Source organism: Etheostoma cragini, chromosome 7 (genome assembly GCF_013103735.1).
Source record: "Etheostoma cragini isolate CJK2018 chromosome 7, CSU_Ecrag_1.0, whole genome shotgun sequence".
Classification (NCBI taxonomy): Eukaryota; Metazoa; Chordata; class Actinopteri; order Perciformes; family Percidae; genus Etheostoma; species Etheostoma cragini.
In genome coordinates, this window is record NC_048413.1 from 3,012,940 (window position 1) to 3,027,315 (window position 14,376).

At 43.5% G+C, this 14,376-nt stretch overlaps 1 protein-coding gene across 1 annotated transcript in view; it reads left to right on the plus strand.

The window, feature by feature from the left end:
• Window positions 1-410: 410 nt before the first annotated feature.
• plxna2 (plexin A2) overlaps window positions 411-14,376 on the plus strand; it is a 207,933-nt gene continuing 193,967 nt past the window's right edge. The window contains exon 1 of the mRNA XM_034875731.1: window positions 411-1,053. The gene's annotated coding sequence lies outside the window, so the exon portion shown is untranslated. The remainder of the gene's footprint in view (window positions 1,054-14,376) is intronic.

Below are 14,376 nucleotides of genomic sequence, written 5' to 3' on the forward strand. Positions count from 1 at the left end.
CACTATCCAAATGTCAGTTATGAATAGGATATTCAATAGAGTCGGTTATGATTTCCGAACGTATTAATAGGGCCATTTAAATGTTTTTATTATGTTTTCAGCAAATTATCGAAACTGTAAATTCTATTTTGTGTCTTAGAAACTTGAGACATCCCTTTGGTATCACCCTTTTTTGCATGGTGCATTGCAATTCACCATAATGGAGAAATGCCTACAACCAAGTGTTATTTGTTCGACAATGGGTCTTACTCATATAGTTCTTATAATGTTCTAAGACTGCATTGCTGAAACACATGCTCCTTTAATGTATTCGTTATGAATGTTTTCTGGGCGGAAACAGTTAAAACACCATAACGAGCAGGAGTGTAAGGGGGGGGGGGGGGGGGGGCTGGCTTTAAACACGCAGTGTGCCAGGGGCAGGCAGCGTACACACACACACACACTACTTGTACAGTACATTGATGGAGACGCGAATGTGTGCCAGTCCGGCAGAGCCCCTGTGAGGAAGCGACGCTGCGCCGAACAAACCGAACCGACGCTGCGTAATTCCCACCGCGGGACCATGGCGAGGCTGTCCGCGGCGTGTGTTCTGTAGAGCAGCCTGGACTGGACTGGAGGACGCTGAATTCCCGAACTGAAGGAATGTGCCGTTTCGTTGACACGGTCTAGCAAAGTAACATTAGGAGGGCAGCTCACATGCACGAATGCTCCGCCGTGAAGTTTACGCACTGAATTCGCGTTCTCCTCGCCGTTATGAAGGTTTTGACTTGAATGAATGACGCCACCGCCGCAGCTTCACAGGCTCCGTAGGCAGATGTAGGCTATTTCAAGGCTCCGGACGAACTGTGAATGTACAATTATTGAAGCATCTTCAAAAGGAGGGTTTGTCCAGATAGAGCATTTGGAAACATATGTTTTTTTTGTCTTTCTTTTTTTGTTGGACTGGACTGTGGATGTGAGTCTACCGCCCATCACTTGAAACCCAGAAGACGGCAACCGCGCTGGACGCTGGGAGGGAGCAGCATAACCGGGAGATCCAGTTTAAATGGGGAGGTGAGTGACGATCAACGCTTGTTTAGGATAATGTGCTTCACAGTGTGGAAGTATAGCTCACTTGTTCAAATCCAACAATACAGCCACACGGCTCTGAAAAGTGCTAATTTCCGACAATGCAGACAGACAACTGAAGAGAGGCATTTTCATTTTTAGGCTGCGGGCTGTAAAAAGATAGTACACCCGTTGCAACATTTCAGCTTTGCCAGAGCTCCGACGTGTGCCATAAGACATAGCCTGTATGCATGTTTTACAGTGTTTGCATATGAGATCATTCACGCACAGGTGTTGCTTCCTTTCCTACCATTTCTGATGGACTGTCATTCATTTAGCTCCCTCCTTCTAATGCTTCGTCCAGTTGGCATCTTTTCTACTGATGAGCCGCTTCTGGTTGGTGTTGGGGAGATCTTGTTCTGGAGTATTTAATGAAGTTAGCTGACCTGCAGAGTTTGTAGAATGTTTAGAGCCTTAATGCTTGCTATAATCACAGTGCCAGACTGTCTAATGACTTGTGTTTGTTGACCATTGTGAGTGCAAATCCACACAGACGTGTTCTTCTACAGTGCCCACATGATTTATAGCAAACTTAAACCTTTTATATAGATAGATAGATAGATAGATAGCTTCTGACCTGCGTCACCGCAACAAGTGAACCTTACTGAGTCTTTATTTGTAGCTGATTATCAGACTGTTTTAATAAATCTTACTTTTTATGTTCACACAACAATGTGAATAGGTTTTACAACGCCACTGATCTAGTTCACATTATCCAAATGGTCTAAACATTTCCTGCTGGATTTGTTCTCTTCTCAAGTGGTAAGACCCAAATTGAAAGAACAACTACAAGGAATAACCCCAAAAATATACTTTATATATAGTGATATACTGTCGCCTACTGGCATCAATTTAGGATTCCCGATTAACTCTAGACATCTGTCCCAGTTCAGCAGATGCACCTACAAATCTTCATTCTCTGCCAGTGTGCCAGCGCTCCGGCAGGCACCCACGACAATGACTCTAAAGAAAATAAATGTTGTCTTAAGTAGAAAATTGCCTTCCTTCCATTTGCATGACAATGTCTTGCATCTGCCACGGCTGACGGGTAGCATATTAATCCCCCTGCTCATGCAATCAAAACCCGTTCCTTCTTGGTGAGATCAGTTTTTGTGCATGTGAAGCGTGACCTGCTCACATCATTATTTTAATATCCATCTCAAAGTGAAACAGCAGTTTGACCCCAAAGCAGCCACCAGGGTGGAAATTGCTGCCCTTGGAAGAACAAACCAGCACTCAGCATTGGTTTGATTATCACATGCTGATTATACTCACCTAATTAACTCCAGTCTAATGGGGAAAAAAAACACATCCGCTGATATAGCGTGGAGCTGCCGCTGAGCAGTCAGCCCCTCTGACCAGTTGGCTGTTCAGCAGCTGTGATACAATCACAATAGTATACACTGCTATTAGCTCCTCTTTGGTCCAAATGCATGTCTTCTTGGTTCAATATATTTGTTAGATGTTTCAGAAAATGTCGCGATTCGATATGGATTTTTATGCTCACGATTCGATTCCAAATCAATTTTTAATTCTCAATTGAAAAAACAATCCACAGTATGTACACGTAGTTACTTTTCCCCATGCGATAGTATACAACGCATTACAAAATGACAACAATACCGATAGATAGATAGATAGATAGATAGATAGATATATTGTTTATATATACACACAAATAAAAATATATTAATTGATTTTTGAAATTGATATTGAATTGGTAGAGCTTAAATTAATTCATGAATGTGAGTCGATTTTTTTTTTTTTTTCTTTGCACACCTCTAATATTTATGAATCCTGAGTGACCTTATGTGACGTGAGTTAATTGCTGCCAACTCATTTATTTGAAGTCCAGATCATACGAGACAGTTTTCAGAACTGTTGTTGATAGTGTCAAATTCATTCCAAAAGCAATGAATTGCAGCCGGTTTGCTCTCTCTTTGAATAATGGAGGATATGAGCATAGATGTCAAGAATCCAGCTCAATTGAATCACTTTCAAGTGATGTCTTTGAAGGCACACCGTCCAAGAACGCCTTTCACGAAGCGCAACATCACACATTCATCCAATCAATACTGTTACCTCCACCAGGCTGGAGAGAAATAACGTCGACTGGACAAACTTGGGTCAAGCTTTTTGGAGTAATGGTTGATGTCTCTCTGCCACTGCCGCTCCGCTTCAACTCTCTGTAGGGGGCTGCAATATTTTTTGATTGGATTGTCAGAGCAGCGCTGTGGTCAGCGAGGTATTCTGTGGGGTAGTTGTGATCGTGGGAGTGATTTGCATGAGTCTTTTTTTTTTTTTTTTAGACTACCACCCAGGGGAAATATTCAGGTCTTGTGTTCTTTAATAGTGTTTTTTTTCCCCCTTGTGCTCAAACACAAGATATTCCCGTCAGTATTGTGCAGGATCTCAAACATGTCATGGTAACTTTTGGAATATCTGTTTCTGTGTACAGACGAGTGACTCCCTGACTATGACATCTCATGTTCTTAAGAGGATCTCGTCCTCTGTCGCACCCTGTAGATTGTGTCTAAAGCATCTTCTGTGCAAGACCGTGCCCATTGCCATGGCCACCATCGGCATCTTTCAGTATGTGCGGCAAACTCTGCTGATTGGCTCAAGAGCGTCCTCCTCTGTCGATGAACAGCATGGTCTTAAGAGTCTAAACGACGAGCTGAGTTAATTACCCGGCCACAATGCGAGGACGCAGCCTCTTCCTCTTCAGTGCCTTCCACTTATACCACTCAACAACTACCATGACAGTACTAACTAATTTTTGAACTGCATGATTTGCTCCTGAATGAGTTGTTACTGCCTTTTATGTGTGCTGTGACACCACCGGCCCCCACACGGCAGACTGCTGGCTCTTCTTTGGATTCTCCCCCTGAAGGTAGCCAGACTCACCACAGTTTAGCTTGAGAGATTTTGACAAGTCGTTACGCATGCAGGCAGAATCCAGAATCCTTGACCTATTTCTTAATGAGTGAATGCTGCAAATGCGCTCGGCGGCTGAGTATTCTGAACCAGGCCCCCCTTTCTCAAAGCAACCCCCACCATCCCAACTGTCTTTTGCTTGCACACACACACATGCACACGCAAACATGCCAACACATGAGATAATGGTGTTTTTGTGTGTTCACTGACTCATTCTCCCACAGATATAGGTCCCCCTTTTCCCTATCTGCTGTAGTGTACAAATAGCGAGTGAGTGTTTGTTTTAATGCAATTGGGCCCCCCGTCTTCCCACACTCGAGGCTGTTTATCTGAACCTTTCAACTGTCCAGCTGTCACAACAGAGATCTCAATCTCCTTGACCCACACACACGCTCCGCTCGCTCAGCCTTGTTATGCGCATGTTTGTGTCCGGGATCCGCGTTTATGGCGAGCGAGTGCGTGCGAGGATTGACATAAGGGAGATCTGGATCTGTGGTGACATTGATCAAGTAGCGTGCAGCCAGGGAGAACATTTAGTCTGAGAGGGCTTTGGCTCCAGTGAAAAAGCAGCAGATCACAACTGTCTCTATCTCTTCATCCTCGCAGCAGGCGGTTGCATTCACAATCCTCTGTCCTCGCTGTTTGTCCTTTGGTTCAGGCTAACAACATTACTTTTTATACCTGTCGCTTACACTCCAAGCACCAGATTCAGCAGGAGACTCGGTCTCTCCAGGTGATGATTATCCTTTGTTAACCCTCATGTTGTCCTCGGGTCAAATTGACCCGTTTTCTTATATCAGTGTTCTTTTTAACTACCCAAAATAACATGATTGATTCCACACAACGCTCTCTGGCAAATACAAATCTCTACTTTGATTAATTTTGGGGCGTCTCATTCAATTTTATAACATTTGAAAAACAAATTGAAGTGGTTTAAAATAGTATTGAGTAAAAGTTGACGTATTACAGTCTGTGATTATCCATCAACATACATTCCTTTCATTGTAGTCTAAATAATTCTTGGTTTCTGCTTTTCTAACTCAAACGTTGGGTATAATTTCTTAAAAAGGAGGTTTATTGACCATAAATTCCAAAAGTTACTGTAAAACTAAAGTTAACAAGTTAGTGTTACGTAGTGTTTGATGTGAAAAAAGTGACAAATATTGTTAAAAGTGTTGAAAAAAAGGACAAAAAGTTTAAAACATTGATAAAAAGCGTCAACAAAAGTGTTGTTTTTCAATTTTGACGGAAGACAACACAAGGGTGTTGTTCCTTGTGGAAGCATTACTCTCTTGAGATGTTGATTCAGGACTGGAAAGTCTGACTCTCTGCATCTTGTTTAAGATGAGTTTTTGTTGTTTTAAGAAACTTTGTTGCATGTATACCGATTTATGGGCTGGTATCGGGCCAAAATTCGGGAATTGACGTTGGAGAGCTTCCACAATGTTACAACATAATAGCAACAGAACTCAGGCTAGAAAGCAAAGCAAATTGATTTTCAGACTCTGTCTTGGATCTCTTTCATTTTTCATTCACTCCGGCAAAAAGTCCTAGCTAACACTCAAACACATTTGGTTAAAATGTTGTTTTGATACATTCCAATACTATTTGTAGCCCTGCTTTGTGTCAAAGAGTAAAATCTAGTGTTACAACACATGCTACAAACATAAGAATATGCCACAGATCTTAAGCTATAGCATTAGTCTTTAATAATTCTCATACACTAGCAGATGTCAGAAAACACCACACTACTACATTTAATGGTCTAGTCATGCTGCTGTAGCCGTTTTCATCATCTTGAGTTGTTGTGCGTGTTGCCTTCAGTGACTTATTGAATTGTTGAAACCATTTGAAATTGATGACTACAGGCCTCTACACTGTTAAGTAGCAGTTTGCCCAGTATGAGCAACACATAGCACAGGGAGCAGAAATCAATACCGCTCCTTTGCATTTCATTTTTTACGATACACAGAGAGACTGTACTTCTATTTTTTTGTTTTATACCGCGAGAGACTTTTTCTGCTTTAGTGTTTTCCTTCAAAAGGGTTGGTAAGAGTTTGTTTCCACATCTCTGTCAGGATTCTAGCTGCAAGAAGAAGGCTGTGTGTGTGTGTCCCAGACAGGCTCCAGTCAGTCTCATCAGAAGTCCATCGTGGAGCGGTTAACAGTCTTGCCTCTGCCAGGCACAATCGTGGCCAGTCCAGATCCCGCTCTCTCTATTGACGGCAGCAAGTTAGCAATGAACCCCAGCGTGCACTCTGGTGTCCCAAACGCTTGCCAGCTTGCTGAAACAAAGCCCTTTGTAGGACTACTGAATCCAACAGATGGAGAAATGGACAGTAAATGAAAGTAGAGGCAAAGGGGAATAAAGGAATTTAGTGGAGCATGTTTGCGGGTAGGCATTTAGGCTACTCCTTTGGGAAGCCTAACACCCTCACAATGTAATACTGGCAGAACTTAAATGTCCTCCCGTTGACATGCTGCAAAAGCGGCTTTGGGCCCCTATGTGGAGAAGGCAGCCTGCTCGCGAGGGCTCTCCAGGGCCTGGGAAGCCTTTATTAAGATGTTAATGGAACTGCCTTCATGACACATTTCCACGGGACAGAATCCCTCGTCTCTGCCATTCTTTAGTGCATCAATCTGCATGGCACAATCATCCGTCTCTCCCCCTCACACAACAGCCTGTTTAGGCATTCAGCCCTAGCTCCACATTCCCCTGCCCAGGCGCTCTCACTCTTTATCTGATCCCTGCTGTCACAAGCCATCCTATATTTTACCACGTGTAACAAAATTACGCGATGCCAGCGATAAGGGCAGCAATCCTGGCGCAGGGACCCGTAGAATAACAAGTCTGGCTGTTTGTTTGTCACTGATCTTCGCACCGGTTGGAAGTCAGACTGTCACCCCAGCAAGCCATGAGGGCTGTTATGATTCTTTCTTTCTCTGAACGCTGTCAGCCGGTAGCTTGTTTCCAGGACATTACTACCTACATTGCTTCCCCTCATTCGCCCTAGCCCTCGAACTGCTCCCAAGGCTGGCAATGCAGCGTGAGCAGTTTATCAAAGCAACAACAACAAAAACAACAACAACAAAAAGAAAGGGGGGAAAAAAAGACCTCGAGCTTTACATACAAATGCCTTGACTTCATTTTCATGAAAGCCACTGGATGCATTGTCTCAACCATTTTCTCCTTTCACATCCGTTTGAATATAAGTCAGTTTGGCCTGGCACCATCAATAATCAATTAGCCGTTGTCATGGGAGGATGTGCGTTTTTGTTTGGTGGAAACTTGACAATAAGTGAGCAACAAAAAGGAGCGGGAGAGAGAGGCAGAGTGGGAGGGGCCTTGTGTTAGACGCCAGGGGCAGCTGTCAGGAGCAGATGATTGTGTGTGTGGGTGTGTGTGTGTGTGTGTGTGTGTTTGTGGGTGGGTGTAAGTGTGTGTGCATGGGTGATTTGTGCTTGGCTGCGTTTGTTTGTGTCCATTTTAATTTATTGTTGTTTGACTGCATGGCACATGTGTTGTGTGTGTTTGTGTGTGTGTGTAATTTGTGCTTGGCTGCATGTGTTTGTGTCCATTTTAATTTATTGTTGTTTTACTGCTAGGTGTGTGTGTGTGTGTGTGTGTGTGTGTGTGTGTGTGTGTGTGTGTAAGATGAGGAACCAGGGTATGCAGGATGGGCAACGCCATGCTGGGCTGCCCACACTGCCCCCTGGTGATGAAGATGCCCCCGCTTGCCACTGTCGCCATGGTTACTGCAGGCAAAGGGGTGCAGACATTTGCTTGTCTAGTGTGCTCATGTGCCGTAGAGGTGGCCGGCCAGTGGCAGCTTTATCCCTCTACTAAATATAACGCAGCCCAATTACAACTAGGACCACTTTCAACTCAAAGGGGGCTATTACGGCCATTAGCTCTCTCAGCCATTTCAAAGCAGTGTGTAATTTTCTTACAAGATTGACTCATGCTAGTATTTGCCCTAGAATTGTAAAATCCAGCAGGTCACTGTGTTTACATGAACCTAATTCTCTCTATGCTTACTGTATTGAAGGCAACACAACACTCAAATTCCCGTTATGCTCCAAGGCTCAGTGACATGTAGATACCTGCACCTATGCTCTCTTCATTGTTACTATTTTCCAGTCAGCCATGGCCTTATCAGGGTGGATAGCTCCTCTCCGTGTGAGGCAGGAGCCTTAAGTCATCTTCGGCCCTTAGCAGAGAGGATAAGAAAGACAAGGAGAAAAATGGCCTTTCAAATTCGTTCTTGAGTGAGATAAACAAACAAAAAACCCTGTCTCCTTCCTCTTCTGTCTTGTTTCTCCACACACACACACACACGCCCTCTCGATAAACTTTTCCACTGCTGTAAATTAAGCTAAATTAATGATGAAAGACCTCGAAACTCCACTTCAATACACAGAATGTGGCCCGTTGTGGCGTCTTATGCTGCGTTCAAGGCACCCCGTAACTCGTGTTTTCACACCCTTCTACCCGTGAAAGTGCCCTGGAACGGTAGTTAAACCCGTAACCTACTACTCGTGAACTCGTACCAGATGGTGTACTCCCAGTTACCGTTCTGACGTCACATACACATAAACAACAATGGTGACCCCTGTTAACTGTACAGACGCCGTTGATTAACAGTGAGAAATGGAAATAAATAGACATAAATATGCAACGTAAAGTAATTCCGCACATTGTAATCAAAACAATACACACATGATTGTGTACTACTACAGGTTATGTTTTTATAAATGAAGCCCAAATTATGTTGCAGACTAGATATCGCTATTATAAGCTAACGCTAACCAATGTCAAGAGTAGGTAGCCGCGGATTGTGAAACTTTTCTTATTACAAATAATTACAGATGAGAATCATTTCAGAAATGTTTTAGCTATCTGTGACTGTTTGGTTGCTACCGTTGGCTCAAAACAATATTCAGGTGACAGCCATTGTTGTGTTTGAATGCTAGCTTGTAGCTAATCTAGCAGTCATTTCTAAAACGTTTTAGCTAGCTATATTTGATTGCTAACATTAGCTCAAAACACCATTCAACTGACAGCCTTTGTTGTGTTTGATGCTAACTTGTAGCCAGCAGTGAACCAACTTCATTAAGTAGGTCCATTTTTACTGTATTGACATTACAGAAGTCTCCCGTTCGCATCTCGGATGCTACTTTTCACAAAGTGACGCATGCACAACTCACATCTTCACTTGTCGCAAAGTGACACATACGTGACACAAATCTGCACTCAACTTACATTGGGGAGTGACAACTTTGCCTGGAATGCTACCAAGTTGTGAGTCAAGACTTTACGGCCTCAAAACTGCATGTGGAGCGCAGCATTATTTCCCTGCAATGATGATAGAAGCATAAAGGCTTAAAAACATGTTTTTTTGAATGCTTGCCCAGTAAGGAAGGATTTTGGATGTATCATGAAAAAAGTTGGGGGGAAGGCTACTGCCGCCAGTTCTGTAACTCCAGACTCTTTACTTTGGCCCAAGGTGATTTATAGTGTCCAGGCCAGGGGAAATGAATTCTCCCCTGGGATAACAGTAATGTTTATGCATGAATACATGACTGTGATCCACACACTGAAGCCAGTGGGAGGAAATGGATGAAAGGTACTTTAAAAAAAAGGAAGGCAGCTTGTCATAAAGCCCGCACAAAGTCTGATACGACGTGTAGTTGCTCTCCTTGCATGCTTGGGGCAAAACCGTTAATAACATTTTTATGAACGTAATTGCTTTTGCTGTTGATTTTAACCTCGCCTCAACCTTTTCAAGTTTATGGCTTTGTGGAATGTGTGGGATACTGGGGAAAAATAAATCCTGTTTCCCCTGGATGCATTTCTGGGAGCCCGTCTTATCAAAAAGATATCAACAAAACGTCCATTGTGAATCATGCTGTACAAGCTAAATTGAGCTAAAGTTAGTGTGCTTGGCGAATGACCGGTATTTGTTCCTGCCAGCCAAACATTATCAAGATGAATGCATCGTAGGGGAAGTTGGATGTTGTTGTTTTACTGCTCTTACTTCCTAGTGCCCGTTGCTATCAAAGGGAAACACTATGTACTCGGTGGAACAGCGGGAGCTCGCCCAGACAGACGCATTATCCTGCCACTGTCATAACCAATGAAATGGGAAACATGACAGCGGCTGTGTCTTCGTGAAACCTGCATTAGACAGAGAGGAAAATCATTAACATGGAGTAAGTGACATGATGTGATATCACGCCATGCGAAACGCATAAACGAAAAGAAAAAAAAAATCACTACTTCCTCACACATGGCAATGTAGGTCAGACACACTGCCTTTTCTGTAGTGTTTAAGGAGAATGAATCAGGGTTTTCGAAGACAATTATTCAGAATGTGACAGCCGAGCCTGTTGCAGCAGGACTTGAAATCGTCGTGGCCGTGAAGATGTTGATTAAATATGACTGCACTGAAACATTTGCCTGCCTGAGGGAGTCATGGGTAGAAGAAGGGAGGGGAGTGGAGGGAGTGAAAAATAAAGGCAGGGGACGGGGCAGGTTTGTACTTGAAAGCAACGAATGAGCATCCTTTCTTGTCTTAATCTGCAACAGTTAGGGATTTACACTACGGGAGCTAATGCTGTCAACCAGCTGATTCACACAGAAGGTGCATTCTGTGGGTATTTGCCATGTTACCACTGATAGTCGTGCTTTTTACAGACACACCTTTTATTGTCTCTTTCATCTCGCAGAGAGAGAAAGAGAGAGAGTAAAGCTGGGAATTAAGAAGATTTCTTCTCATTGCAGAAGGCATCTCTGAGCTTGTAGGTACAATGTTTACTGTTAAGTACTTTGTGTAAGCCTCATTGCCTCAGCTGCTGCGAGCCCTTCCCTACGTTTTGCAGGGAACATGTTCAACCTGACAGGGGTGAATAGGTGAGGTGAATTTGCATGTATTTACAGGGCATGCACAATGTTTTAGGCGTTATTTATTTGGCAAACATAATGTAGAATTTCAAGAATTTGCTTTTGCAGAGCTTTAATGAATGTTTTTACTGGCAAAAATGTTTCACATATCACTAAAGAGAAGCACAATTAAGCATTCAGTTCAGTTGTTTTCGAGGGGTATAGTACAGTACATCGCTTAGTTTTTGTTTCCAAAGCTGGGGGTTAACAGTGTACTGTGTAATCTTCTCCTGATCCACACTCCTTTTCCTCAGCATTCTCTCTTGTTTATATTTGGGGAGTGGAGGGGTGGGTGAGAAACTGTGAGAGTGAGCTGGATGGAGGGATGCCAGAGGGGACTGGCATGTCGCTTAGATGCTGGGAAATGTCAGCACATTTTCACATCCACCTGCATTTTGGGACCGGAGTCTGCATTCTGCTACGCATCCTCAGCCCAAAAAGAAAATTAGAAAAGAGTTTTTAAAACGGGGAGTGGCTGCTGGGCAACCTGTTACTGTTAAAAAGACGAAAGTACCCATTGGGACATTGTTGCTTGTTCAAAAGCACACACACAAACACATGGTTAATCCTTCATGGATTCCTTGTGTGCAGACATTGAGAAGCTTCATAAAGGACACCTTGCCTTTGTTTATCTTGCCAAGGCTACAGTGTTTGCGGGTTGTGTCACACAAAGCATTAGTTGCTTCAATGGCTTAGGGTCTGAAAAGCTGAAATACTGTGTGTCTGCCTGCCTGGCTCCCTGAGGCGGCGAACATGTACAGTAGCTCTGTGTCAAGGTAAACAACCCCACCTTTCTTTGTACACTCCTCTTTGACGCAGCCAATCATAATAAGGAAAGCAGAGAAAAGGGAGTAAAACTGTCGACAGGACAAGGCCAGACAGATTTTACTGCAGGAGCCGTTGTTACATTATTTCAGCGTAATTTCTTTATAACAGTCCGAGCGCTACATAAGGAACCTGTTTCTAACATTCTGTGATATCTGAGCTGCTTGTAACATTATGGCAATAAAATGGCCTTTTACTAGAGAGGAATTAGCTGCAGAAAAATGTCACTATCCGAAGTGAATTAATGTGTGACTAAACACAGCAGTGTCATCCACAAGATTAATCTTACTCTCAAGATTACTCTCTTCTTGAGAAATATTCTACCATTGATCATTCATTTCAGTGAGATGGTAGATGAGAGGTGGAGTTTCTGAACAATGTACATATTGGATGCACATGACACATATGCATATAACAGCTGCAAAAGACAAACTAGCATATTGCTCCAGTGGGCCCATATGTTGACCTTATGACTGTCACTCTTAGTAGCACTTAAAGGGCTGGCTGTAAGGATGCACTATAACCCAGCATGTCAAGCTTCTGGTACTGAACAAAGGAAGAAACAGGGAGGTCTGTATTACTGTTATTTTATTTTTTGTGTGACGCTGAGTCAGACAGGAACCGGAGAGGAAACTGGAAGGGAGGTACGGAACAGGAAGGCACAACTGTTTTCGTAGAAGTCAAGGGCACTGTGTGGCAGACAGAGATGTAACTAGCTTGGGAATAACTCCCTGACTAGCCCTGCTTCGGCAATCTCACAGGATGTGCAGTACAGGCTTGCAGATGATCTAGGTGTTTGTGTGGAAGAAGTCACTCATTGACTGAGTCGGTCCCAGCCAGATTAAAACAGCAGCGAACCAACGACCATGTGTCCTAATTAGCCCATTTTAGCATGTTAGTCTGCCCCAGCTGCTCCTATTTATGTTACCGATTAAATGCTGAATGCGCCTTTTCCCCCCTCAGTTACATTTTCTCGAGGGTAGCAAACAGTCGATTTTTATCGTTTTCCTCTTTCCTGTTATTGCATTTTTTTTTTTTTTTTTTGCTGGAGTATGATTATATGTTTTGCCAACTGCTGATGCAGTTTAAGAGGAACAGCAGCAGGGCGGTTTAGTTTGGCTAAAAGGATGACTGCCATGTCTGCCTCTTGATTCCCCCCCATCTAAGAAATTACAGAATATAGTGATAGGAGGCTGCCCACTGTTGTGTTTATGCTGACTCTAATATGAGCATCAATTTGATCCTATCCTCTGCCACAGCATACTCCTCATCGAGAGGCTTCCTCATCTATGTGTGCGGCCTAAGGAAAAAATGTAGTGCGAGGGAAAAGCTGCCACAGAGGAAGTGCGATCGTCCAGGTTCGGCCTTGGTCACACTGACCAAGCATGGGAATTCTCTTTTCTTTGGTATATTTTCAGTTATTATTGCTCTCTGTTCACGTTCTTTATTTCTCTCTTTTTTTCCACTCTCTCTTGATATTGTGCTTTCCCTTCTTCCACTCTCTATCGCTCTTCCTCTCGCCTCTCTCTTTTTGGCTGCCGGGAGTTTTTTTGTCCTTCTCTTTTTGCACAGTGGGATCAGGTCCCAGCCTGCCTCACTTCCTTAACAATGAAACAGATGCTAATTTTAATCATCTTACTAGCAAAGATTAGTCTTTGATCAAATTTAATGCTCAGAAAGCAACTGCTGCATTCAGAGAGAGCGAGAGAGTGAGAGAGAGAAAGATCTGGTGACTAAGGCAACGCTGGATACTCCACTTGAGTGCTGTTACTGTACACTTAAGCCCTTTATACATGTATTTCTCTTGTCCAACATTTAACATGATGTGCAGTCAAAGCATTGTAAGAATTACACACTTGAGCTGGACTTAGACAATTCCTGCTATGAAGGCCCCCCCCCCCCGCAAGACCTACTTATGCCCATGCAAGTGTGTGTGACTACATCGATGAAATGCTTTCCAGAGAGGCCTCTCTGCTGGGTGCTTACATCAAGATGTAGGACAAGAAGAACACTGACGGACAGTTGTTTTAGGTTCAGTGGCCACATGTAATGGACGTCTGAAGAATGTCTGTCTGAAGAATATAGATGGCCGTAGTATTACGTCTACAGCAGAGCAGGGGGACAGATTCAGGAGCCTCTGGCCTGTGAAAATGAGTGTGAAGCAGTTATTCCCAGGTTCAGTGATGTAGCAGATGGACTGTAGTAGCTCTTTATACAGTTCTGACAGACTCGGAGCGGCTCTGACAGCCAGGATTCTTAAAGCATCCTGCATATGTGCTTCGCCGCAGTCGCATCTGTCACATCAGTCACCTCTATCTCGTTTCAGGCTGCTTTCTTGGTTCGCCCCAAAAAGTGCACAGCCCCATCCCAGAGGTACGGCAGGTGGAATGACTGGAGATAAAGAAACGGGGTTAAGGGCATCATGTTCTCTAAACCATACGACGATAGGGGTCGTTTGTTACCCTACCCTCTATACGACCAACGGGAGCGTTTCATAGAATAGCGCCCCTAGTGGTGGCAGGAAGTACAACCTCATATCTAAACCAGAGAATGTCTTTAACATT